Raw genomic sequence first — 26,368 nt, 5'->3', positions numbered from 1 at the left:
AGGGATAAGGATAGTTTTAATTGGGACAAATAAAAATGAGATCACTAGTCTATTTATTACTAATATAGAAACAAGTTCATCTGTCTTTTGGGTTCATATAACAAGACCATACCTTCATTTAAAAAACTCTACTTTTGAACTAGACATTAAGTGTTTTGGGATTTGTTAAAGATATTTATTTATTTATTTATTTATTTATTTGAGACAGAGATAGCATGAGTAGGGAGAAAGGCAGAGGGAGAGAGAGAGAAGCAGACTCCCCACTGAGTAGGGAGCCCAATGTGGAGCTCGATTCCAGGACCCTGGGATCATGACCCGAGCTGAAAGCAGACACTTAACTGACTGAGCCACCCAGGTGCCCCCAGGTGGGGGTTTTATTGTTTTAAAAATAAACAATAAGCTTTTGGGAAATATCACCTACACTCTCTAACACAAATATTTCTTCATCTTTAAACCAGTCTCCTGGATCCCCGGGTGGCGCAGCGGTTTGGCGCCTGCCTTTGGCCCGGGGCGTGACCCTGGAGACCCAGGATCGAATCCCACATCGGGCTCCCGGTGCATGGAGCCTGCTTCTCCCTCTGCCTGTGTCTCTGCCTCTCTGTCTCTCTCTGTGTGACTATCATGAATAAATAAATAAAATCTTTAAAAAATAAAAAATAAAAAAAAATAAACCAGTCTCCTAACATTTCTCTAGGTAGACCATCTATAATCATTCCACTATCCATTTAATATGTATTTCTTTTTTTTTTCTTTTTAAGATTTTATTTATTTATTCATGAGAGACACAGAGCTAGAGGCAGAGGGAAAAAGCAGGCCTCTGTGGGGAGCCTAATGCGGAACTCAATCCCAGGGCCCTGGGATCATGACCTAAGTCAAAGGCAGACACTCAACCACTGAGCCACCCAGGAGTCCCTTAATATATATTTCTTGAGTACTCATAATATGCCAGATTCTGTGTGGAAAGGCAGAATGAAAGTGTGAGCAGGAATGACGTAAAAGGAAGAGTGAGGGGTGAGATGGGTATGCCATACAGAGTGAAGAGTAGAATCCTAGGACTGAAATATAGCACATAGCTCATCTGAAGAACTGCCCTTGCAGTTCCGCATTACAGGTAGCAGAGATTGTCAAGGACTAAGAGTTGAATCCTAAAGGGATTCAAGGGCCACATAATAGAGCATGTTGTATGTCATGCTAAAAATCAAGGCAGTGGATGGGAGGGCCAGAGATACAGAGAATTGTCTACCACAAATAGCCAACATTAAAAATAAACTAAATTGTGGAGATGAAGAGAAGTGAAAGGATTTGAGAAATATTAAGGATGTAGAAAAGATGTATCATGAGGAATGATCTGATTGGGGGTAAAAGGTATCGTGAAGCAAGCAGGGAAAATGAAGAAAGAAGCCCCAGTATCAGGCCTAGAAAAGCCATGATAATGGTGCCATTCTCTGAAATACAATCCATAAAAGGAGCCACTTAGGAGAGGGGCATGGGAAGATGAAGGAATGCAATCCAGGCCATGCTGGATTTTGAGGCTTCTATAAGACATCATATGAAAAGGGTCACCTGAAACATGAATATTGAATTCAAAAGTGCACAAAAAAACTGAATAAAATATATCTCCCAATCAGATATTTAGTGTGAAAGAGAATATGAAGCAATATTCCTTAAATACTATCTGAATGTGTACTATTCAATTATTCAAAATCATACTTTCCAGAAATTTGTAAACCATGATCCACATATAATAACTGCAGTTTTAGTTGCTCACATCCATTCATTTAGGTTTAGATGGTAGACTTGGAACACTGAACAAGATGTAATCCTATTAAGTCTGTGCTCTCAAACTCAAGAAGCACAGAAATGCCTTGGGAAATACTACTGCTGGCACAGGAACAGGGCAGGCCCTCCCTTACTCTCACAGGATATACATTAGACTTTATAGAAACACTCCTAGAACCAGATAAGTCAGTTCTGGAGACTGAATATTTGTGTTCTTTCAAAATTCGTACGTTGAAATTTAATCCCCACTGTGATAGTATTTGAGATGGGCCTTTGGGGATCACTGCACTTATAAAAGAAACTCCAGAGAAGATCCCTCAGTCTTTCTGCCAACAGAACAATATGGCCATCTATGAACCAGGAAGAGGCTCTCACCCAACACTAAAGAACTGGCACCCTGATTTTGAACTTTCCACTCTCCAGAACAGTGAGTAATATTCTGTTGTTTATGAGTCACCCAGTCTGTGATATTTTGTTATAGCAGCTAGAAGAGACTAGGGCCATTAGGTTCAAATTTCAGCTTCACCACTTATCAGCTGGATATGATTGGGAAGTTTTTTAAACTTTCTGTGTGACCTCTTTCCCCCCCACCTTTTTTTTAAATTATTTTTTTGTGTTTCTCATAGGCCTGTTATGAAGGTTAAAACAACTTACAATAGTCCCTGGCACACAGTCAATTAAATAAAAGTGTCAGCTTTTACTGGTGCTACCCAGAGGCCAACAAGCCAGAGAAATTAGAGCCTTATTTGTTTGCTAGTTGTTGTTTTTCACCTGCGTTTTTACTTATATGGGTAGGTTGAGAATGACTGGTTACATTAGCAAAACTCAAAGATAAGTAATAATAAACAAGACCGTTGATATATCTATGTTTTTATCTTTGACACCTCACATGGCTAACATTAAGTTCCCATGGTATACAACTGTGGACTCAATGTGAGTTAATAGAAGACACTCAGAAATATCTGTTAAATAAATACAAGAATGAATGGCAGGCTCAGAGAACCAGGTATGAAGATCAGAATAAGCACAGCACCTTCAGTTGGTCTAACATAAGAAAGAGACTAAGGGCAGAGTTACAGAAATGAGGACTGGAAATTCCAGGGACAAAGGCACTAAAAGAAATAAGGTTCAGGAAAAAAAGCAGATGAGTAGAGAGCAATATTGTACACACTTGAGAAAAGTGCTTATGGTTCAAGAAGCAAACTTAACCCCAATATACATTCTACCTATGACTTAGGAGGCAGAGAGAAAGGGTAAGGGGGAAGAAATATCTCCTGAGAAAAGCACATGAAGAAGAAACTTAACACATATCCTTTGCTGATTTTGTATAATTGCCTGCCAGGAGGTGCCAGGCTAGTAGACTGTGAATCATAATTGAAACTGAAAAAAATTAATTATAAAATTTTGAGCAATTTAATTTCTCTAATACTATACCATGAAACATGAAGCATTATGAAGCATTATTATTCCTGATAAGGGAATAAAAGAGAAGAATAAATGCTGCATAATCAGTTGATTCATGCTGGAGTCAGGTTCTACAGCTATACACTAAACATGGAGCCTCTCAACACATCACAGTTTTTATAAAAATCAATATTGCTTGCAGAAAAGAACAAAGAAGACACCAAAATGAGAAGATGAACATTGTCCAAACCAATGGAAAGTGCTCAACTCCTGTGCATGAGGAAAGAAGTCAATAAATCTGGAGTCCTTGAAATGATAAGGACATTACAATCCCATAGTGATTCCAAGGTGGAATTGACCTGGAAAGATTCCTCTTATTTATTTAGATTCTTCTTAGTTATCATGTTTTAAAAATGCATTGAATAAGTAGGTATATTGGATATTTGTTTCATAAAGGACACAGAATATACAATGTAAACTACTAATTATGGGGGCCACTATTGAAAAATGTGGACTTGACTATTCTGTAAACCACGCTGATCCAGAGACAGATGAACTATATCATTTCAAGGACTCCAGATTTATTGACTTTCCTCACACACAGGAGTTGAGCACTTCCTATTGGTTTGGACAGTGTTCATCTTCTCATTTTGGTGTCATCTTTGTTCTTTTCTGCAAATAGTGGTGAAGTATGAATAATTCTATTCCAAAAGGACCCCTTCAGTGACGGCCCAGGTCCAGCATGCAAGTATGGCATTGGCTCTGGAAAATGAGCTTGCTGTGGTCTAGCATGAGCTAATGCTACCTATATCATTCAAAATGACTGGCTCACAGTCATGGATGTGGTGGCTCCAATTAACCTGTTCCATAAATACATTTTAGTGAAGTCAGACCAAAGAGATTAATGGATTTCAATTTGGAAATATTATTTGAAATTGACCGGCCCTGGAACAGATTAGAAATACTGCAATTGACCACAAGCACAGAGTCATGAACTAATTATTAAACTGGCAATGTAATAAACGAGAAACTATTCCTACTTTCCATTCCATCATCTATTGAGAGTCACAGCAGAAACATAATAAGCTATGTGTGCACTGAAAAAAAATAGGAGACAAGATTATATATATATATATATTTTTTTTTTGTAAAAGATTTATATGCATTACAGTCCCATAGTGATTCCAAGGTGGAATTGACCTGGAAAGATTCCTCTTATTTATTTAGATTCTTCTTAGTTATCATGTTTTTAAAATGCATTGAATAGGTAGGTATATTGGATATTTGTTTCATAAATGACACAGAATATTCAAGAAGCGTGAAAGCTGATGTTCAGTTTACTAATGTTCTGTCCATATAACCATGGAATGGCTAGATATAATTAAATGATCTTGTATCAACAAAAATCTATACTTATGAAACCTAACAACTGTCCTGATGCATATGAGAGAGTCTTAATGAACTAGAGTAAATTAAATTGACCAAGTATTTCAGCAGATTTAGTCACAGAGTCCAAAAATCAAGTAAAATCATACTTCATGGAGTCTAGTGATCAACTAGAAAAGTACTGCTTGTAATGATTTTATGTTAATGTATTTAAAAAGAGTAACTTGTCCTTGTGTAACATTTCTGTTCATCTGATCACAATGAGCCTGACCTCTCCTATAGTTACATAAGATCTCTGTATGCTGCCCTCAAAGGGAACTCCTTCTGTGATTTTCACTTGGCGACACTCTTAAATAAAAATTATTCTTATTTGATTTTTATTTGACTTCATAAACTCAATTCTTCCCTTCCCAGTCTTAAAATAATTATAGTACTGAACTCTATCTGACTACAAATTATTGGGAAGGTCATGGAATACCTAGGTTTGTCAGCCAGCTCATGCTACCTGCAAGTAATTCACTTTACTGCTTTTTAATTCATAACTGGAAAAAAAACTATATAAACTATTTAAAGTTCTAAACCTATAAGCTATGGATGATATTAAAGTATAAAAGTGCTTCACACTGCCCCCACCCATTGTAAATTTCAATTTAGAAGATTGAAGATCCCTAAAATTAAGAAACATCCAAAAAATTAAATCAATCTGCATTGTACATTCCCCTGAATTTATGCCATTTCTGATGTGATGAAGCTATTAATACAAGAAACTGAAGACACTTTGATAAAATCAAATCACTTCTGCTGTATAAAGCAATGGAAAAATCACAGTGAAAAGTCAAAGAAAAAAAACACTAGTACATGCCAATTGTGACAATCTGTTACAATCTGTAATATTAACCATTTCTAGTTTTCGAGTTTATCTAAAGTTGTCATTCTAAACATATTTTTTTCTGACATACTGGTTTGATTCACAGTATGAGGCACTTTCATATAAAATTACATCTACACTGTACTGTAATACTACCTGTTCTCATTGTCTCCTAGCCATTATCAAGAAAAATAATTCATATCTCACCTTTAGAAATACATCTAAAATAGTTCAAATACTAAATAGAAATATTAAATGCAAAACCCAAAAGAAAAAAAATACATGCCAATATGACATTTTAAATTGTCTTTGTATTATGGGTTTAATTATGTCCCCCCTCCCCCCAAAAAATGATATGTTTAATTCCCAACCCCTGCTGCCTCAGAATGCTACCTTATTTGGAAAGGGGGTTATTACAGGAGAAATCAAGTTAAATGGAGATCATTAGAGTGGGCCAAATCCAATATGACTGGAACCTCATAAAAAGGGAAAATTCAGGCACAGAAGTAAACATGCACTATATGCAGGGACATACAGAGAATGCCATGTGAAGACAGGGGATCAGAGTGATGCACTGACCAGCCATGGAATGTCAAAGATGGCAACACAGCAATCAGAAGCTAGCAAGAGACGAGGAAGGATTATCCTATAAGTTTCAGAGGGAGTATGGTTCTACTAACACCTCAATTTCAGACTTCTCATCTCCAAAGCTACCAGAACAATAAACATATCTTGTTCTAACTTCCAGCTTAAGGCAGTTTGTTAAAGCAGCCCTAGGAAATGTACACACTTTCCATTATAAAGCAAGGGTCCTAATGCCACTAATTTCCTAAAAGGAAGTTTTGTGCTTTTAGGGAATTACATTTTATCATTTCCTATAGTAAAATGGTAAGATGGAGGCAGGGAGACGAAGAGGCAGAAATATCACAACACCTACAAATCACATGAAAACTAGGGCACCTGGGTGGCACAGTTGGTTAAAGCATCCGACTTTTGGTTTCAGTTCAGATTGTGATCTCAGGGTCGTGAAATGGAGCCCCACGTCGGGCTCCATGCTTAGTTCTGAGTCTACTTAAAACTCTCCCTCTCCCTCTACACCTCTCCACCATGCTATCTCTCTCTCTCTCTCTCTCTCTCTAAAATAAATAATTTAAAAAAAAATTAAAGTCATATGAAAAGTATAAATTAATTTTGTATTTCAGTGTAATAATAGGATGCTTAAGATAAACACATCTTAAAACAAACCTATCATAGGATGCCTGGGTGGTTTAGTGGTTGAGCGTCTGTCTTTGGCTCAGGTCATGATCCCAGGGTCCCAGGGTCCCAGGATTGAGTCCCATATTGGTCTCCCCACAGGGGTCTGCTTCTCCTTCTGCTTATGTCTCTGCCTCTCTCTATATCTCTCATGAATAAATAAATAAAATCTTTTTTTTAAAAAGCTATCATATTTTAAAAGCTTAGACCCAAATTCTTTTTTTTTTATTTTAAGATTTTACTTATTTATTCATGAGGGACACAGAGAGAGAGGCAGAGACATAGGCAGAGAGAGAAGCAAGGTTCCCACGGAAAGCCTGAGGTGGAACTCAATCCCAGGACCCCAGAATCACAACCTGAGCCAAAGGCAGACGCTCAACCACTGCCCAGGTGCCCCAGATAGATCCAAATTCTAAAATGATTACCAAGATGTGGTAAAGACTTTAAACCTTAAACTTTCACAAGCTCAAGTTGCCAAGAGAGATGAAGAACTATGTCATTCATAGGTAGAAAGAATTTTTTTCCTCCCTGTTTGAATCATAATCATAGATATATTTAAAAATAGGAAATCCTAATAAATAGACATGTATATGAAATGTTCTGCAGAGGCCTAACAAAACTGCCTGCATGAACTTTATCACTTTTAATAGACCTCTACAAGTAATTTCACAGAGGAGGAGAATTGCCTATTCTTTTCTATCAAAATAAATTTCACATGTTAGCATAACCCTCCTCCCACTTCCTTATAATTTTCATGTTTGTAATAATTATAAGGATGTTCAAGGAGTCTGCTTGCATGCCAAATGATCAAAACAAAGCTGGGGTGGAAACTATCATACAAGGATTTAATTCAGACTATCACAAGTCAAGGTCACGCTTGATCCCAGCTCCCAGAGGTGCTAACAGGCAACTTTCAATGGATTCAAATTATGGGCCAGATCATTAAATGAGCTGACTGACTCACTCATTCTTGCTATTAATAAAGAACTCATCTTGGAGATTTTCCGCACGGCTGTATGGATAACCTGAATTTATGTGGACCTCAGCAGTTCAAAGCCTGAATTCATTTTCTTGAAACAAGCAGAATCTGAAGTTTATTAGCATGGAAAAGAGTTCTCTTTTCATTAGATTATTCTGAAGTGCTGTCCATTACATAATATGCCACGCATGTGGAACCTTTAGAATAAAAATTGTGATTGCCACTCAATGGGGGAGTATTTCTAAGATGTGACAGATTTTATAACTGTGAAGAAGGAAATATCTGCCTGTCTGGGTCTCTTAGCCTTTCAAACATGCTCTTTAAATTAAAATTATAGCACATAGAAAACTTCATTACCTGTTTCACTTGCAGATAATTGTTTCTCCTCTTTGAATATGTGCCCTTTTCAGGATAAGTGTTCTGGATTATACAGAGCTGAGCAAGTGGTAAATGAAATTCTTTTGCCCTCCTGTTGGATGTCCCAAGGCAATTACCTACTGTATTTATAAATTAGGTACAAGAAACGTTGACCTACATTTTAATTGTTTTAAGTAAATTTTTACTTAGGTTTTTAATGAATACAAAGGGTTAACTAAAAAAGGGGGGGGGGGTTTAACTGATTTGAAGTTTCTACCTGCCAATTTTTATTTAAAAGACAGTACAATAATCGGTGGCATGGAATGAAATGAAATCAAAAGAAAATGCTAAGTTTAAAAAGAAATAATAAAAAATTGGTTTATGGTCCTTAAAACTCTTTAAAAACTGAAAGATGACTCAAGGTTTCATGGTCTTTTTTTATACTCTCATTTACTCATTTTTTTTTATTTACTCATTTGTAATCCATGTAGTAAGCAATTTTTCTTTTGAGTATTAGTGATACCTAAGCCAGTAGGGTGCAAAGATAATCAGCTTCCATCCTCAATAGTACAATAGTACAAACAAATATAGAGAAATAATTTAATACCTAGCCATAATGTTGTAAAGGACATACAGAAATGCACATTGGTGGTGCCAAGAATGGGTATCAGCATATCAAAGGCAAGATGGCAAGAGAAAAGCATTACAAGAATAGGTGGTTAGCACCTTGAATGATGGGTAAATCTTCAACAAGTAGGCACAGGTAGGGAGAGACTGACACATCAGCAAAAATGTAAGAACAGAGACAGGAGGAAATACATCAAGTGACCATTTTTTACAGTTAGATATGTTAGTTTGCTAGTATTGCCACAACATAATACCATGGGCTGAGTGGCTTAAACAACAGAAATTTATTTTCTTACAGTTCTGGAGCCCGGAAAGATCAAGATCAAGGTGTCAGCGGTTTAGTTCTCCTGAGATTTCTTTCTTTAGCTTGCAGATGGCTGCCTTCTCTCTGTGTCCTATCATGACCTTTCTTCTGAGTGCCTGTTTCTGGCATTTCTTCTTCTCCATATAAGGACAATGGTCATACTGGATTAGGGCACACAGTCATGACCTTGTTTAACTTTGCCCCTCTGAAAGGTCCTATTTCCAAATAAGTTATGTGGTAAGATGCTGGGGTTTAGGACTTCAACATGTGTACTTGGGGAACACAAGTCAGGCCATAACATAAAATAGCACAAGGACTACTAAAGCCCCACTAAGAGTCAGCAGGTATAAGAAACAGAGCTAGAGTTTGTCTAGAGGACTATACTTCCTTTCCTCTCTGCAATCAGTTTGCCCAGTGCACTACTAAGCAGCTGCAAAAAAGCTAATGGAGGAATAAAAGTGCTAAGATCAAAAAGGCCATGATATGAGGACTATTAACTCCAAGACTTGTAGGGAAGCCCCATTCCCAGAAACCAAGCTTGTAATGATCAGGGAAATAGCAAAATATGCACAGCTAAAGACTAAATTAATGCACAAAGATATTAAGCCAATAAATTCTTCCAGGAGTCATTGCAAACAAACTTAGAGGTGGAATGTATGAAAGGACAAGAATGTATCATGGAAGTTATATTAGAAGGTTCAACACCTGTTCAACAGGAGTTCTAGAAAGAACTGGGGAAAACTATAGGTAGCATATTGTCAGAACAAGAATTTAAAAAAAAAAAATCCCAGAAATGAAGACAAAATGGAAAGCTTAAGTTTAAAAGAGACTACTGAGTCTGAAGAAGAAAATGCAGATAAACAGATGCACAACCAGACACACCATGATGACATTTTAGAATTCCAAAAATAAACATATTTCTTAAAATCTCCTGGACATGCTTTTATTAAGACCTTCGAGAGAAACAGAAAAAGGATAATCAGATTACATTAGATTTAGGGATGCCAGATAAAATACAGGCTGCCCAGTTACTCTATACATTTCAGATAAACGATGGATAGTTTTTTTAGTATAAGTATGGCCCACATTGCATATTTCAATGGAACATAATTATAACTTAAAAAGTACTTGCTGTTTATCTGAAATTAACATTGAACTGGGTGTTCTACATATTCATTTGTTAAATCTGGTAACCTCATTAGTTTCCCCACCCAGAAGGTAACACTGAATTGATATTGTCGATGTTCTAAATAAGGAATCTCATGTCCAGCCAATTATCATTAAGAAAGGCAAATCCTACAAAACTCTCCAAAAACCATTAAAAAAATTTTTTTTGTACCAGAAGAGTTACATATAAATGTTAGTAACTTTAGGAAAATACTAACTTGAAGCTAAAATCACAAAGTCATCAATTTGGGAGGTATATGAAGATTTGGGGAAGGAAATAGGGACAAAAAAAGCTTGTTAAGTTCCTGTCTTATTGATGGGGAGGGTAAAAAAGATTCTAGACATTGACAAAAATATTTTTAAAAACACAATAATAAAACTTACAAAAATATTAATTGGATCATAAGTAACATTCTCCCCCACAAATGAGTCACACTGGCTACCTTATTGTTCCTTCAATGGTCACACAACCTGCCACAGCAGGACCTAAGCCTTGCTTTGCTGTGGGCTTGGGATGTTCTCACCAGATAGTTAAACTTTTGAACTCCTTCAGGTCTTTCATAATATATTACCTCCTCGATGGATCTTTCTGACCACCTCAAATAAAATGGCAACACCCACTGGCTCTCCTCATCTTCCTCTTTCCCAAATTTAAATCTTTCCATATCACTTATCATCAGCCAGCAGAGTATACAGTACATAATTTAAGCCCCGTGGAGGCTAGCACATAGTAAGCACTGGGTAAATACTTGTTTAATTGAGTCGATGACATAAATCAGTAGAATTTAATAAACCACTAAATGAAGTATAATGGTTAAAGGGTTGGAGGTGATGAGAGAAAACGATGAGCCAAAAATAACTGGCTACATAATTAGATATTTTGAGGAGAACCAGGTGTTGGAAGAATAATACATTCAGTCTCCAGGTTAAGATTTCCAGTATACAGATGGAGATACAAGTCTAACAAAAATATGTAATGCTAGAAATTTAGATTTTGGTGTCAAATACAGGTGGAAAATAAAAATGTCATTGGGATAACATTGCCAAGTAAGTGTTTGTAGACTAAAAAGAGATCCAAAGATAGAAACCCTGGAACCAACAGTCTTTATCGGTTATGGTAAATAATTAAGGATTATCAAAAGTGATCAGAGAGTTGGACAATTAAAGATAATGGTGTTATAGGCGACATGGGAGTAAAGTTTCTAGAAGGAAGGAGTATTCACTGTCAAAGGCTGCCATAAAATCAAGGAAGGAGTGAAATTAGAGTTGATTTTGAATATTAAATCATCGGTAATTTTAATACAATTGGGAAACTGCTTGCAAAAACGGCTCTGATTCTCTACCCCTTATTGTATCTGAGACTTTCTCCTCCTCCCATCAAGATAGGGAGTCTATTCTCTTACCTCTTAAATTTGGCCGGCCTCTGACATGTGCTGGAAGCAGAACTGCACCCATTCCAACCCTAAGCCCGAAGGAGCCTCCACCTTCACTCAATCTCTTAAAATCCTGCATACCAGACATATAACTGACTACATTCATGAGCTCAGCTGAAACTGGAAGAATCATCCAGATGTCCCATAGATTTGTAAACTAAGCAAACTAAGCTACTGAATTCTGGGGTGGTTTGTTACCCAGCAATAACTAATTGACAGAAACACTGAAAGTAGGATCAGTTGCTGAAAAAGAGTGCAATGGACTAATGGGATAAACATTTGGGGAATTAGAGACAGCAGCTATAAAATACTCTTGGAAAACTTCTGTGAAGGAAAGAGGAAACCTTAAGTCAAAGGATTTATATTTAATTGATGAATCTTGAATCTATGGAGAATGAAAGGTTTTAGATAAAAGAGAAGGGTAAGGAGATGAATGATGAAGAAATGCCTACAAGGAGACGGGAAGATGAAATCTAGAACACAAATGAATCAATTAGCCTTATAAAGCAAAAGGGGCTTCTTTTTCAGGGCTAGAAGGATGACAGTAAACTTTAAAAGGAAGGACTTTAAGTGCAAACACGTTTGTGGGTGAATGGGAAGAGATAAGAGGTCATGGTTGCCAGCTTTTATTCTGTAAAATAAGAGCCAAGTGGCAAGATCATTTTCTTCAAGAAAAAGCAGTGGTGGAACAGGGATGTGGGGGAGGGGCAGTTACTGGACAGGAATACTTGCAAATTGTGCTTAAGGCCCGGTCTCTCAACCTTGGCACTACTGACATTTTGGACCAAATATTTTGTTGACAGAGGCTGTCCTAAACAACAGACTATTTAGCAACCACTCTGGCCTTTATAAAGTCCATACCAGTAGCACTGGCCCCTGCCCTGTAGTGACAGCTAAAAATGTCTCCAGACATTGCCAAGTGTGCCCTGAAAGTAAAATCACCCCCAGCTGAGAACTGGCTTAAGGGAATGAGAGTGAGCTAGCTAATGAAGGAATAACTTGCAAATGTCTGTCACAATAGTTCCTAATTGATCCATGTAAGCAGATTATAAACACATTCTGCAACATTTTCAAAAATGCCTACCTGATGTCACATGAAAACCCTCAAGCTTTAGTACTATCTCCATGGTCAACAAAGATGTTCCTACTGAATTTTCTCCTCTGTGTTCAAGAACTGAACCATCAATGTTCTAAAGAGAAAATCTTATAGCAAATACTTGGAATAAAATTCAATCTTCTCCAAAAATAAAATGTAATTTTTTTTTTCTATTTTACCTTCTCCCTTCATTTTACCTGTCAGTTCCCCAAATCTTTGTTCTTCATATGCAATAAAGAATCAAGCTTTTGTGTCTCAGGCTTCTTGTTAAGACTCTTCTTTGCTCAACCCCAAGAAAGTCCTCCAGAGCAGTACAATCGGGTGTGATTTGTTAGAAGTATAAGTGTGGCTTCTGGAGCCTTTTCTAACAGCTTGCGTGCAAGGTGACAGGTCTGAATATTAAACAAGAGAAGGGGAGGTGATACTTACACACAATACTATAAATTGTGCCTTCATTCATAAAACCACTTTACTTAGCTGTAATTACTCTGCTACCCATTCATGCAAGTGAGGCATCCAGGAAACAAACTTGATTGGTGAATAAATGCAAATTAAATGACAGGGACAGAGGCAGACATATGAAAACTGAGAGGAGGTATTCAGTATACTAATTCCTGAGTCTGTGTATACATCCATTTACAACTCCTGCCTTGGAATAAATTGTAGAGCAGTAAAAGCTACTACTTCTCTTCTGTTCTGATTTTGAAAGCCTGGGTGGCAGAAAGATGGGAGTTGGTTCCCAGCAGAATTACAGAGCTCAATAGTATAACTGTCAAAATCTCTGTTAAAGGAAGGCGAGCTATCTGCATTATCTGTGTTAGGGAAAGTCTTCCCTTTGTGGATAGTGTCTATTCGAAGAATTGGCATTTAACAAATATGTTAATTAAAGCTCCAGACTACAAGCTATAATGTTTGCCATGCATTTTGTGACAAGTTCTATTGTGTTTTTATGTTAATATTATTCTTCAGTAGATTATATCGTTCCTCATTCAGTCAAATCAAAATGTTGAATCCGGGCATAGCATCCTAGTGAAAGAAAACCAGGGCTTTTTCCTGCCTAAAAACTTTTGTTTGATTCTGAGAAGGACAACAACCAGAAAAGCAAAAGTATTTATTTCATGTGAAGCAAGCATGATCTCTGGTTGAGTACTCTTTACTGAGCGAAGAGAAAAAAATAAGAGAAGACTAAAAGGAAAGAATAAAAAAGAAAAGGGGGAAATATGTACTAGTTTCATTATTCTGGGGAGGAGGAGAGAGGAACGGCTCTCTTTGCTACATTTACAGTTTGCAATAACACCCTGAATTGACATTCTAGTCAAGGAGCAATTTCCATTTGTTATGTATATGTATGCATTTTTCATCTAGCATAACACAGGCTCATACAACATAAGATTAAGATAAATTGAGGTCTTTCTCTTTCCTTCTTAATTTGCTTCCTCATTCCATATACAAAGAACCTGCATGAGTCTGAGAGATTTGACCTAAATTCTATTTTATCAAGAAAGTTGCCTAAAATTTACAATGTGAAAATAAAGGGGGGGGGGGTGCATTTGATTTCCCAAAGTTCAAACCTGGGAAATATTAGCATAAATACTTTGATGATCATGACAGTAAGTCTAGAGAATTAATCTCTAAAGCAATCAGAATTCAGATCTTCTACAGCTTTATAGATCAGAATGACCTATTTTAATTAATTATTCCAGATACAAAGAGACAGCTGCTTTACATAGAAGATTGGAGCTGTTATCTGCTTTCAGGACTATGTTACCCTGAGTAAATTGCTCTCAAAACCTGACTTCATATGTGATTTTTTGAGTGATCTTTAAATTGGAGAAAAGCCATGTGGCCCTACTGGGAGAAAGCATAGCAACCTAGGTAAGAATCACCCTGCCTGGGTCTCAATTCTATCTCTTTTGCTTAGCAGCTGCTTGATATTAGACAAGTTATTTGCCTCTTTGTGGCTCAGTTTTTCAAGTATAAAATGTGGACAATCAGACTACATTCATAAATATTCCATAAGAACCCATTATTACTTGTATAGCTATTATTATTATTGTATAGCTATTATTATTTTTAATAAGGTGTGAGGACTTCTATTTCACAAAGTGAGACAAAAAGACATCATACTGTGGAAACTCAGCATTTTAATTCCTAAAGAAGAAATTATAATCCTTCTCATCTTATATTGTTTACCTGTTTCATTCCAAGTATTTGATTGGTATGCTCATGTCTATAAAGATTAAATGCAATAATTAAAATAATAAATTATAAATGTTAATACTTATTGATCATTTACCATGAAACCTGCACTGTTCAAGATGGTTTTTCAGATGTTACCTTATTGAATTTCCACAATAAACCTATGGAATGGGTGTTGTTATTGTATGTCCATTTTACAGATAAGAAAACTGATAAACCAGTAACTTGCCTAAGGTCACACAATCAATAAGCTGCAGAGTAAGGATTCCAGCCCAGGATGTAGGGGCTTACTGTCTTGCCTTTAATCAGTAGCCTCCAGTCCAAGTTCCCAACTTAAGAAATATTACTTATTATTGTTGTTATCTATTAACAACAATATTATATTTTTCATCAACTGGTTTGATCTGTGGTAGAAATATAAATATTTGTTATTAGATAGATTAATAAATGATTAATAAGTGCTGAATCAAATAAGGAAATACCTTTTGCTTTTCTCCAAATATAAGAAGGCTGGATAAAGAATCATTTTCATTGATACTCTAGATATTTTCATAGATATTCTAATCATTAGTTTTTATTTGCCCCTAAAGTCAAATTAGTATAGTTACCAATGGTGCATTCTTTTAGAAAGACACCACTTTGCATATTAATTGACCTCTATTGTCCTAAAAGCCATCACTGGCAAACTATTTTTTGAGCATCAGAAATATTTTTTAAAACTTAACTAAGCCAATAGACTAATAATTCTAAATGAAAATTGGCACTTAGTAACTTCCCTGGATCATTTTTTAGAAATGTATTAGAAGCTAAAATCATTATCAAGTTACAAAACATGGTTAAAAAAAAAACCCTATGTCTAAGAATGTTGTTTTATCCAGCAGTTTTAGCCATCATTAGCCAAACTGTCTTCATACTTTCTGAAGCTAAACCATGTCTAATGGTATCCTCACTAATAGCAGAAAGACATTTGAGTAAATTCATTTTTTAAAGGATCATTGAGTGCCTTTGCTAGTTAAACCGGAAGCCCACAGGAATCAGGGAGAGGCTCTGCTTGCCTTCTCCTATGGCTTCTTCATTAGCAGTGGTAATATGACAATAGTTAGTTTGTAACTAGTACATTGTTAAGGCGATCCCTGGGGTGCCCTTATACACTCTATTTAATTTTGGCTTCCGGTTTGGTCAGTTTATTTTGCAAGCCAATTGCCTCCCTGCCATTCCCAGCTCTCTAGAGTTTGCCTAACTTATGGAAATCAAGCTGTTTTCTTTCTGCTTCATGCATCAGTGCTAACAACAGCCAAATAGCTGAACACAGAATTCAGTCTTCAGTGCTTAGGCAGTGTGAGCATCTGAAAATACACAACTTTATTTTTAAAATCAGAACTCAGGTCTCTCAGTTTAAAAAGTTAAGAGAACAGTCAGACCCACTTCTATCCCATACCAATGTATGTGGATTTTAAACCATGCATTTGACTCTGTTGCTTTGCTCCTAAATAATTGTTTCTATGACATGCTAAAAGCCTGTGATGAAGGAATACAGTTGTTTTCCTTCAGTATTTCATGACTGTCTTGTCTTTTTTTCCCTTTTTTTTAATAAAATATTTATTTATTTGAGAGAAAGAGAGAGAACCAGTGTACAAGAGAGGCAGGAGACAGAGACAATCTGGAGCAGACTCCCCATTGAGCCTGACTAGGGGCTCGATCTCACACCCCTGAGATCATGACCTGAGCCAAAATCAAAGAGTCCAACAATCAACCAACCAAGCCACCCAGCTGTCCCTTTCTTATGTGTCCTTTACACCCTCCATACCATCACACATAGCACCTAAATTATTGCTTCATACACAGTAGGTATCAGAAAGGGCTCATTAATTAGCAGGTAAACAACCCAGTACATGGCTCATACCGCTTAACAAACGTGGATACTGAGAAAAGTGCCAATAACTGTATCATTTTTCATGTTCTAAATTACCATTCCTAAACAATGGCACCAGATAGTCCTATTCTAATGGTTCTTGGGCAGTACAAATTAGTTCAGGTTTCCAATGATTTCATTTTCAGACTAGACACAACAGATTGCAGTACTACAATTTCTCCAGCAATTCTTTCCTCATGACAATTTTTCATATCTCCGTAAATCTATGCATCTTCCATGTATATCCTTCCAAGTAGGGTTGCTAAAAAAAAATGAAATGGAAAGAAGAGGTAAATCTTTTGAATAATTACAGAATAAAATGGAGTATTATTTTTATCCTTGACTGGTCCAAATTAGTTGTATACATTGATTTATAGCATTGATAACCAATACAAACTCTATTTAATTTCTGCCCAGGGAACAAATACTGGGAAATAGTCTAATCCCTGCACTACTGCAACTGATGTCAAAATTTTAGAACAAAAAGTTTTCTACCTAAAACTTTTGAATGATTATAAAATTATTCGAAGGGAAATCAAAATCCCTACCCAGAAGTCCAGTGATTTTCCAATATGCCACTATCAAAATGAAAAGAAGTAAATGTTATTTTGGCATTTGTTTTCATGAAGTTTTATAATGCTACTCTCTCCACTTAGAGCATTAAATGATTTCAGACTTTACCTAGGAGACTATGGAAGCCACAGACTCTTCTGCATTTTTTAAGCAATTTAATTTCCTCCTGTCCTGATTCTATTACAGTAACATAAATTATAGCCAAAATTTAATAAAGTGGACAGTTAAGTGGATTTAATCTATTCTCTTCAGAATAAATAAGATTAACCAGATAAGATGCAGATTTGAAAAATATTTTAACTGATAAGGTAAATCAGAAATCAAAAACATCCCTGAAACTATGCAGTCAGGTAATTAAGGAAAATAATTTTAAGATTAAAATAAAGGGTAACAAGCAATATAGTACTGATTTCTTTCTTTGTAAAATAATTAACCTTTGGAAAGGCTTTCTGTCAATGCAGTCTTTGTCAGTTAAGAGTCAGACACATTCCTGAAAAGCAAATAATAGAAAGCAAATCTTGGTTATATTCAGTTTCTAGGAAAGTACAACTTCCCAACTTTTTCCTCCTATTTTTGAAATCTGCAATTTCTCTTTTTCGGTTATTATTTCTTTTCTACAGATTCATGACACATTAAAATCATCAAATAAACTTGGAACACCCTAGAGAATTTACAGCTGTGTTAACATATAGACAGTAAGAGTTTCCATTATATAACTGTGTGAGAGTAGATTTTAAGTATAGAAAATTAAAAAACAAAAAAACTTTATGGATCTTGAGAAACTTTTTCAACCCTTCCTCAACCTAGTCTAACAGAGACTGAAGCTGGTTTGTCTCTGGTTGTTAAATCAATAGATTCATATATTTTTTGGAAAAGAGTAAATATCTAGCAGATAGTAGATGAATAAAATAGTTGAAAGAATAGAGTATAATTTACAATAAAAATTCAACCCTCTGAAACAAACCTGGCATGAATAAATTATTCCAAAGCACCCAACTTTTTTTCCAATTTAAGATAAAATCCCTTTTCATTAATGGATATGCTAATTATTTTGCTTACCCTGGTTAAGATTAAATTGAAATTCAAACTAAAATAATCACCATTTTTCAGGGAAAACACTGGGCCAATTTTGAACATTATTATCAATGAGTAAGCCAATATTATTATCCATAATAGTGTATCTCTTTTACGGAAAGAAAAGTGATGAGCCTACACTGCTTAAAAAAAAAAAAATGGTTTAGCCTTAGAATCCCAAATACACTACTTCATGCATTCAAGGAGAATAAGAGAAAATTGGGGACTGTGGGAATCATATTTTCAATAGGAGGGACTTTTATATTCAGTGATTATATATAGTTTATCAAAATCAAGACAGCACTCAAAGTTCTTGATAACCAATGAAGCTGCCTTCCAAGAGGTCACAAGCTGGGGGGACAGGGACATTTAAAACTTTGGGAAATTCACTGAGTAATCATTCTAGAACTGGTTAGCCCTTATACTGAGTAAACTTCAGTATCAGGAAACAATAGTAAAAATATAGCTGAATGATTCAATTTCAAATGAGTTGCCAAATGCTTCATGGGAAAAGAAACTAGGAAAAGATTTCTCTAGTGTTAAACATTTAAAGTTCCATGTAGAGTATATATTCAACCTGAATAAAAAATAATGAAAACAGTTATAAAATGCAAGTCATTGAGCAAGTCATTTTAGTTCTAGAGAAATTTAGGAAATGAATATGCTTATTAATTTATCTAAAATCAAATTGAGTATGTACACTTATTCTCTCATTGGTTGGTCATATGCAGACTAAAATAATCTCATTTCTCCATGATGAAATTCTCTATTTTCTAATTTCATAGTTATCTCATATGGACTGCAAGGGGGAACAGAACTCATGACTCCAAAATATGCCACTTTGGTATGTGGATTATGTTGAGCTGAAGAGATAATCAAGGCCTCACAGACTCAGGGAGATTTTTTATTTTTTTTTTAACCTCTCCCTTAATTGCCTAAAAGAATTTAAACAGGGAGCCTGTATCAGGAAGACAGCAGTTACAAGAGATAACTTATTTTTTTTTAAGAGTTATCTATTTATTCATGAGAGACAGAGAGAGAGAGAGAGAGAGAGGGAGGGAGAGAGAGAGAGAGAGGCAGAGCATAGGCAGAGGGAGAAGCAGGCTCCATGCAGGGAGCCCGATGTGGGACTCAATCCCAGGACCCCAGGATCATGCCCCGGGCTGAAGGCTGAAGGCAGGTGCTAAACCACCAGTCACCCAGGGATCCTACAAGAGAGAACTTTTTACATCAGAAAGGCTTCTCTACACACATGGCAGACATTGCTTTTCCAAACTTTGCTCTTCCCATACCCCGTGAATTGTCCTCCTCCCCTCTGATGTCTCAGGCCCCTACTCCCTTCTCCTTAGCTCAGGATGACATACACACGTCACCCATCTCAGTGTCAGGGGGCCTTATATCTTTGGGGTTCCCATATGTACAAAATCAGGTTTTTTTCTCATGTTAGTCTGTCTTATGTCAATTTAATTATTAGACCATCCAAACAAATTAGGAGAAGAGAGAAAAAGCGTTCCTCTTCTACAACTGAAATAAACTTGATAAACAGGAAAGCTCCTGTACCATCTATATGTTTTCCAAACAACTATATATAATTTAAAGGTTTTTTTTTTAAGATTTTATTTATTTATTCATGAGAGACACACACAGAGAGGCAGAGACATAGGCAGAGGGCAAAGCAGGCTCCCTGAGGGGAGTCTGATACAGTATTCAATCCCAGGACCCCAGGATCACACCCTGAGCCAAAGGCAGACACTCAACCACTGAGCCACCCAGGTACCCCATACGATTTAAAGTTTTAATTACCATTTGAATTTCCTAAAATATGGAACTTATAATGAACCATATTCCAGAAATACAAAAAAAAAAAAAAAAAGTAATTATCTACTTTGGATTTAGTGCCTCCAAAGAATGCAATTTTTGAAATATAAATTTTCCTTTATTATAACATCTCTCAATTAAATGGGAAGTATCCCTGTTTTCATTTTTAATTTACAAAAAAATTCCTCCAAGTATATATATTCCTCCAAGTAGGTATCATTATCCACTCAAGACTCCTGCCATTATATAGTATTAACTTATTTTACATCAGGTTCTGTTAACCTGGTCAAAACAGATTTGTGAAACCCAGTAAGCAGATGTACAGACCTGAGGTCCAGGATAATTGTTCCTGTAGCTTGCCCCACCTTTGCTGTTACATAAAGATTAGTACATAGAATCTCCCTGAAGACTTCAAATTTTGAAACCCTCCTTTCTATATTGTTTTAAACACAAACACACTTAAGAATGCTCTGAAACACCCCCACTTTCTTCCCCACTCCACACACACCAACCCCATATCACAGAAGGAGATGGCAGTCTTGGCAGATTAAAGCAACAGGATGTCTTTGACACTGAAGGGAGTTCTTTTTCCACCTGCTTTTAGTCAATATCTCCCTAGAGTTTCAAAAAAGAGAGATAGATGATAAATATTATATATATACATGCATATTTACATATATTTATGTATATCTATGTATGGGTGGATATACATATGCATATGTATATCTTGCAGAATTGCAAAACACAGTCTTATTTGCAAGTGGCCCATGAAAATGGTCTTATCAGTCAGATAAGACAGACATTTCAGCAGGAGGACAATGTGGACTTGGGATCTGTTCCAATTTTTCCCTCACAGTAGGCAAACAGAGAGTTAAAGAGTATACAATTTGCTTTACCATTATAGTGAGGTTGGAAAGCAGTGGATGCTGAAACCCATGTATTTTTCTTTTTGATGGACATTCGATGGTCCTGCTTCTTCCTGAGGCGCACTAGGCTGACACACAGTGTTTTATGCACACGATTCCATAGCAATTCTGCCTAGGGTATGAATCTGTTAGGTAACAATGACTCTCAGATTCACAACAAAAGCATCGGCTTCAAAGACTCCTCAGCAGTCGTTTCCTCCAGAAGAAAATCATTTGCAATTTTTTTTTTTTGTATACAGATACTTTAATAACATGCCGCTGAAGTTTTGAAAGAATTTCAATTTATGCAAAATGAAGAAAGGGAGGAAAAAAATAATACTGATAATGATACTAATATGGATCCACACTCTAAAGGCGTGTGGTGGCATATTTATTGCAACGTAGACATCTTATCAGTTATCCCTCTAAAGGGGTTTAAAAATGGGCTTGGGAGGTTTGAACTCAACTCTGTTAACAGTTAATCAGCCACACTTTAGAATATACTGGCATATTTTTCTAGAGGAAACAGAAGAAATTTAAAGTGGAGATTTTCCTTAATGATAGTTTTACTGACCCTGTGGAAAGAGATTTATTTTTAGTGAAAGGTAGTGTCTGACCTTTCATGTTTCAAGATACCCTGGCAAAGTGTGGGCCTTCCTGTTATCTTTTGCTTCTGCATGTCCCCTACAGGCAAGTCCCTCCTATCGAGAGCCAGATTAAGGGGAATTCTGGAAAGAAGAGAGAGGCAGGAATAAACTGGAACTAAAGCTCTTAATATCCATGAAGTGATTAAAATGCAGCCATGCCCAACCAGACCACACTGCTGTTATCAAAGACGCTGACAACTTCTTTGAATTCAACTCAGTGGTGTAGGGGGGAAACAGAGAAACTTTTAAGTTTGGGTGTTTCCAGGAAATACACTCATTTCTCAACACACACTGGCAGCGTTCACACTACCCAGAGCTAACAGGAATCCCACACTTCACTCGTCCTCTGCCAAATCAAGTCCAGGAAAGCAGCACATCACCCAGGTGTATAGGATGACGGGTTAGTTTATCGATTTGTGATGATACAAAACTTGGCAAATCAAAAAATACACTGTACCACAGAGTACACACATTTTGAAGGACTGCTCTTACTGATCAAATACACTGTTTCACAAACTAGATTGTTTCCTTAATCTTGTTTTCAAAGAAACTAGTGGAGGAAATCCTCTTCCATTTTACCTTTCGCCATTACACTTGAAGAAATGTGTGTGTGCGCGTTTGAGTTTTTTCGCAGGTCAAGGGGAGGTCAGGAAAGGAATATCCATGCAAAGTAAACATAACACCTCACTGTCATGTCTACTTTAAAAGGAAAAAAAAAAAACAAAGGAAATGAAAAAACAGATGAGTCAGGAGGGAAGGGGAATGAGAAGATAGAGGAGGATTGGCCTCTAACTCTCTTTGGTTTTCTCTTCGCTAATTACGAAAGGAACAACCAACATCACCAGGCTCAACACAGAACTAGTAACTGCAACTAAATATAAGAATACTTATATTTTAAAAGATTTCCATTTGAACTCCACCTCTGTGTTAGCTGAGATTCCTTTCACATGTTCCTGTGCAGACCTACCTCACTAAGCCAGCAATAATCTTAGCAGCTTATTCAGCTCTTAAAGCATCAGTGAAATGCTTGACAGGGCATCCTGGGGCCATAGAGAAGCAGGGATGGGTGGCATCACAAAGCATGATGTGTGATGCCCTTGGACCTAGCACAGTGAGAGCTAGACTGCGGTGTGCTGTCTCCAGCACAAAATCCAAAAGGTATAAGCACATGCCACTTAGGATCATGATTTGGTATTAATGAAAACATTTAAAAGGCTGTCCATGAGAAAGGTTATTTGCTACGTCAAATAGCATGAATTTTGTGTCACGAATAGTCTTTGGCACAATGCTTGTTGGCAGTCTGTCATATATGAAACTAGAGAATAGAGAAACGGTTGGGGGCTCTCAGATTATAGTCATCATCACCAGAGCACTCGGGGGGGGTCCTTTGGACCCTCACATTTCCAGCACCCATGATTTCTAAGTGTCAGTGTAATGCCTCAAAATCCAATCTTAAGAGGAACCTGGGTGGCTCAGCAGTTGGGCGTCTGCCTTTGGCTCAGTTCAGAATCCCGGTGTCCTGGGATCCAGTCCCACATTGGGCTCCCCGCGGGGAGCCTGCTTCTCCCTCTGCCTATGTTTCTGCCTCTCTCTGTATGTATCTCATAAATAAATTCTTTTTAAAAAATCCAGTCTTTGAATATTCTTGCTTATGTGAAAACTATTTAAATAGTGGATAAGTTTTTCAAAGGACTGAACTAAAATGTTCTATTTTTCATTATCATTATCAGGCATGAAATGAAATGACTCTTTTAATGTTTACATTATTTACTTTTATCTGTTTTACAGCAAATACATATAATTCCCATAGGTCAAGAGTTCATTGCCACCACTCTCTCAGATACACAAAGGAGGATTGGTGAAGAATGCTTGTTTTGTACAATTCTAGAACTGAATTAAGAAAGATAACAGGTTGATGAATCCTCACTGTAATTTATGTATAATAACTGAATCTTCAGTGTCTTTGAGATATACCATATTTCATAATTATAAAGTATTCTAACAAATAAAAATATATCTGTATAATTCACATTCTGTCTTCTTTTATCTCTAGTTTTCAAAAAAGAACCCCAGAAGATAAACTAAAAACATTCTTTCCTACTCAAAGCCATTTCAACTATTGGCAAAATGTAACGTATAAAGGTCAACAAAATGTTTTTATCTTTTCTAATAATCAGGAGAGTCATATATGGGATAAATTTTCCTATGTGTTCATTATTTATATCATCCCCATTTCAAAACATACCAGTCCTCTGCTTCCTTTCTGGTTTCTACTGAACTATTTCCAATCTGTTGAAGGCTGAGAAATCAGAAAAACCATCTTATTTGTAAACATGGGGAAAGAGTCCCTAAGTGAAATTCTAAGGGTTTAGTTAGAAGCACAGCCACTAAGCCCCCAGCCCACAGATTTATCTGGGAAATATGTCATAAGCAACGGCTACAACTCAAGAGGCCTTTGCCTGCATTTATTGAAGCTTCTGATGATTAAAACTGTCAGGTAAGTACTCCACAATGAGTAAGTAGTTGTGTGTGTTTCTGCTTTAACCTGTATATTTCTTCATTTTAAATGAGCATTTGGCATAAGTGCTTCTTAAGCTATGTAGCATTCTTAAAGAAAAAGAAAAGGTCAGTGCTAACCCAACATGATTAAAAAGAAATATTCCATAATGAGAGGTTATATTGCTACTTTACAAAGCATTAGAAAGCTGCATTTGGGATATTAAAACAGTTCAGGCATCACCCCGTTGAAAAAGTATGGAAAAATACAGAGAAGAGCTTCTAAAAATAAGGTAGGGTCTTGGCAATGTGAACTCTGAAGAGAGATTAAGTGAACAGATAATGTTTAGCTCCTCAAAACTCACTTATGTAGGTGGAGAAGAACAACTTAATAGAAAATAAATAATCCATCTGAAGGGGAAACACATAAGAGGGAAAACAACTGGAGACGCTACCAGCCAGTGACAAAACCAAAAATAATAAACTCAACATCTTTAACAAAAAAAATGTCAGATGAAGCAATATTTCTTAGGAAATAAGTGCAAAAAAGTAATGCTACAATGCATCTAATAAGGTCATTCTTTCTTCCCTCTCCATCAGTAATCTTGGAAAGTGTTTATCATGCCCTCCGTCAAGATCAGTTAAATACCAATTTATTGGTTCAGAAGATGGTCCTACAAACCAAGATATCTGGTGTATCTTCAATTCAGAATAGTTAAAAATTGCTCACTCTTCTAAATTAAAATAACCTGCATGTATTCTTTGAAATTTTCCCCGTTTTGAAAGCAAAAGTGGCAGATTAAATAGAGGAAGAAATAAAAGATGCATAGACCAGTGAGCTTGATCACTAACTGAGAGTGTATTTATCAAATGCTCATCATGCATCCTGTCTGAAGATAGAATCCATTAAACATTATTTCAAAAACCCTGACCCTGATATGAGTCTGTGACTGTGCAAAGGTCCAAATTTTAGAACCAAAGGATGTCACCTATGAATGTCCATACAGGGAAAGCCACTTAGAGTCTTTCCAAATATTAGGATAGTGGCAATTACTTAAGCTAAATGATCTAAATAAAGCACAGTTCATTGTGGAATCTGGTCCAAGTGCCTTTTGTTGTTATTGTTGTTGTTGTTGTTGTTGTTGTTGCTGCTGCTGTTATTTTTGTCTCCTAGAACCACCACTGCAAAGCTTCAATCCACTTAATATTAGAAAGAGAAATTACCAGTGTGTATCCAGATGATGCATAGCCCAACGCTCAATAATTTGTTAGATACCTAAAACATAACACATATTTCCAATTCTCAAGAATGTGAGAGAGAAAAAATGATAAGAGTTGGGGAGAAAATAACAATACTACTTAAACAATTCAATATAATAAGAAAATTAGCATCATCAATAAAAGGTATTTCATTAAAACCTTCTACTTGCCCTTCAGAATTTCACTCACATGTTTCTTCCAGGAAGCCTTCCCTCAGCTTCCCCTCTCTCCTCGCTTGCCTTAACAGAAATTGAGTTAGAGACATTTAATCTATTGCCTCATCACCCTCTCTGCTTACTTCTAACAAAGCACTTGTACTTATCATGCTGGATTTGAAAGTTCTGGTCCATACTGTTTGCTCCTGGAAATCAGAGACTGTGTCATTTTCTTAGATAAATTTCTGACAAAAACACGACTTTATAGCTGGCAAGTAAGAGGTAACCAATAATTATTCGTCAACTTAATAAATGACACATAGTATCTGCTTGATAAGTGTTCTGTTCATTAATTTTGTTGAATTTCCAAAGGCAAAGATAGTAAGTGTTACGGTTTCAGATAAATATAACAAGTTATAAGGGATGTTGGGAAAAAATCATCTGAACTTGGTAACCACATCACTTTAACCATTTTTATTATTTCTCTTGGATACCATGCTATACAATAGACTCTACTCCAAATGACATTTGGATCTCTCCAAACTCAAATCCATATATAGAAGGTCTTTTTTTTTCACCATTTTAATAGTACTCTGACTTCTAAATTCAAAGATCATACACTTATAGGTTCCAACTTTATTAAGAGAAAACCTGTCATTGTATTTAGAAGTTCTC

At 36.3% G+C, this 26,368-nt stretch overlaps 2 long non-coding RNA genes across 10 annotated transcripts in view; both read right to left on the bottom strand.

The window, feature by feature from the left end:
- LOC144313047 (uncharacterized) overlaps window positions 1–26,368 on the bottom strand; it is a 554,585-nt gene that overhangs the window by 339,354 nt on the left and 188,863 nt on the right. The gene's annotated exons all lie outside the window — the stretch shown is intronic.
- LOC144313052 (uncharacterized) lies at window positions 16,884–17,830 on the bottom strand. The gene is made up of 2 exons (XR_013378743.1): window positions 17,773–17,830; window positions 16,884–17,027 (listed from the first exon to the last, which is right to left on the bottom strand). It is a non-coding gene; the product is annotated as an uncharacterized LOC144313052 (long non-coding RNA).

Source organism: Canis aureus, chromosome 4, assembly GCF_053574225.1.
Source record: "Canis aureus isolate CA01 chromosome 4, VMU_Caureus_v.1.0, whole genome shotgun sequence".
Taxonomy (NCBI): Eukaryota; Metazoa; Chordata; class Mammalia; order Carnivora; family Canidae; genus Canis; species Canis aureus.
This window is presented reverse-complemented; position numbering and strand designations above follow the sequence as displayed.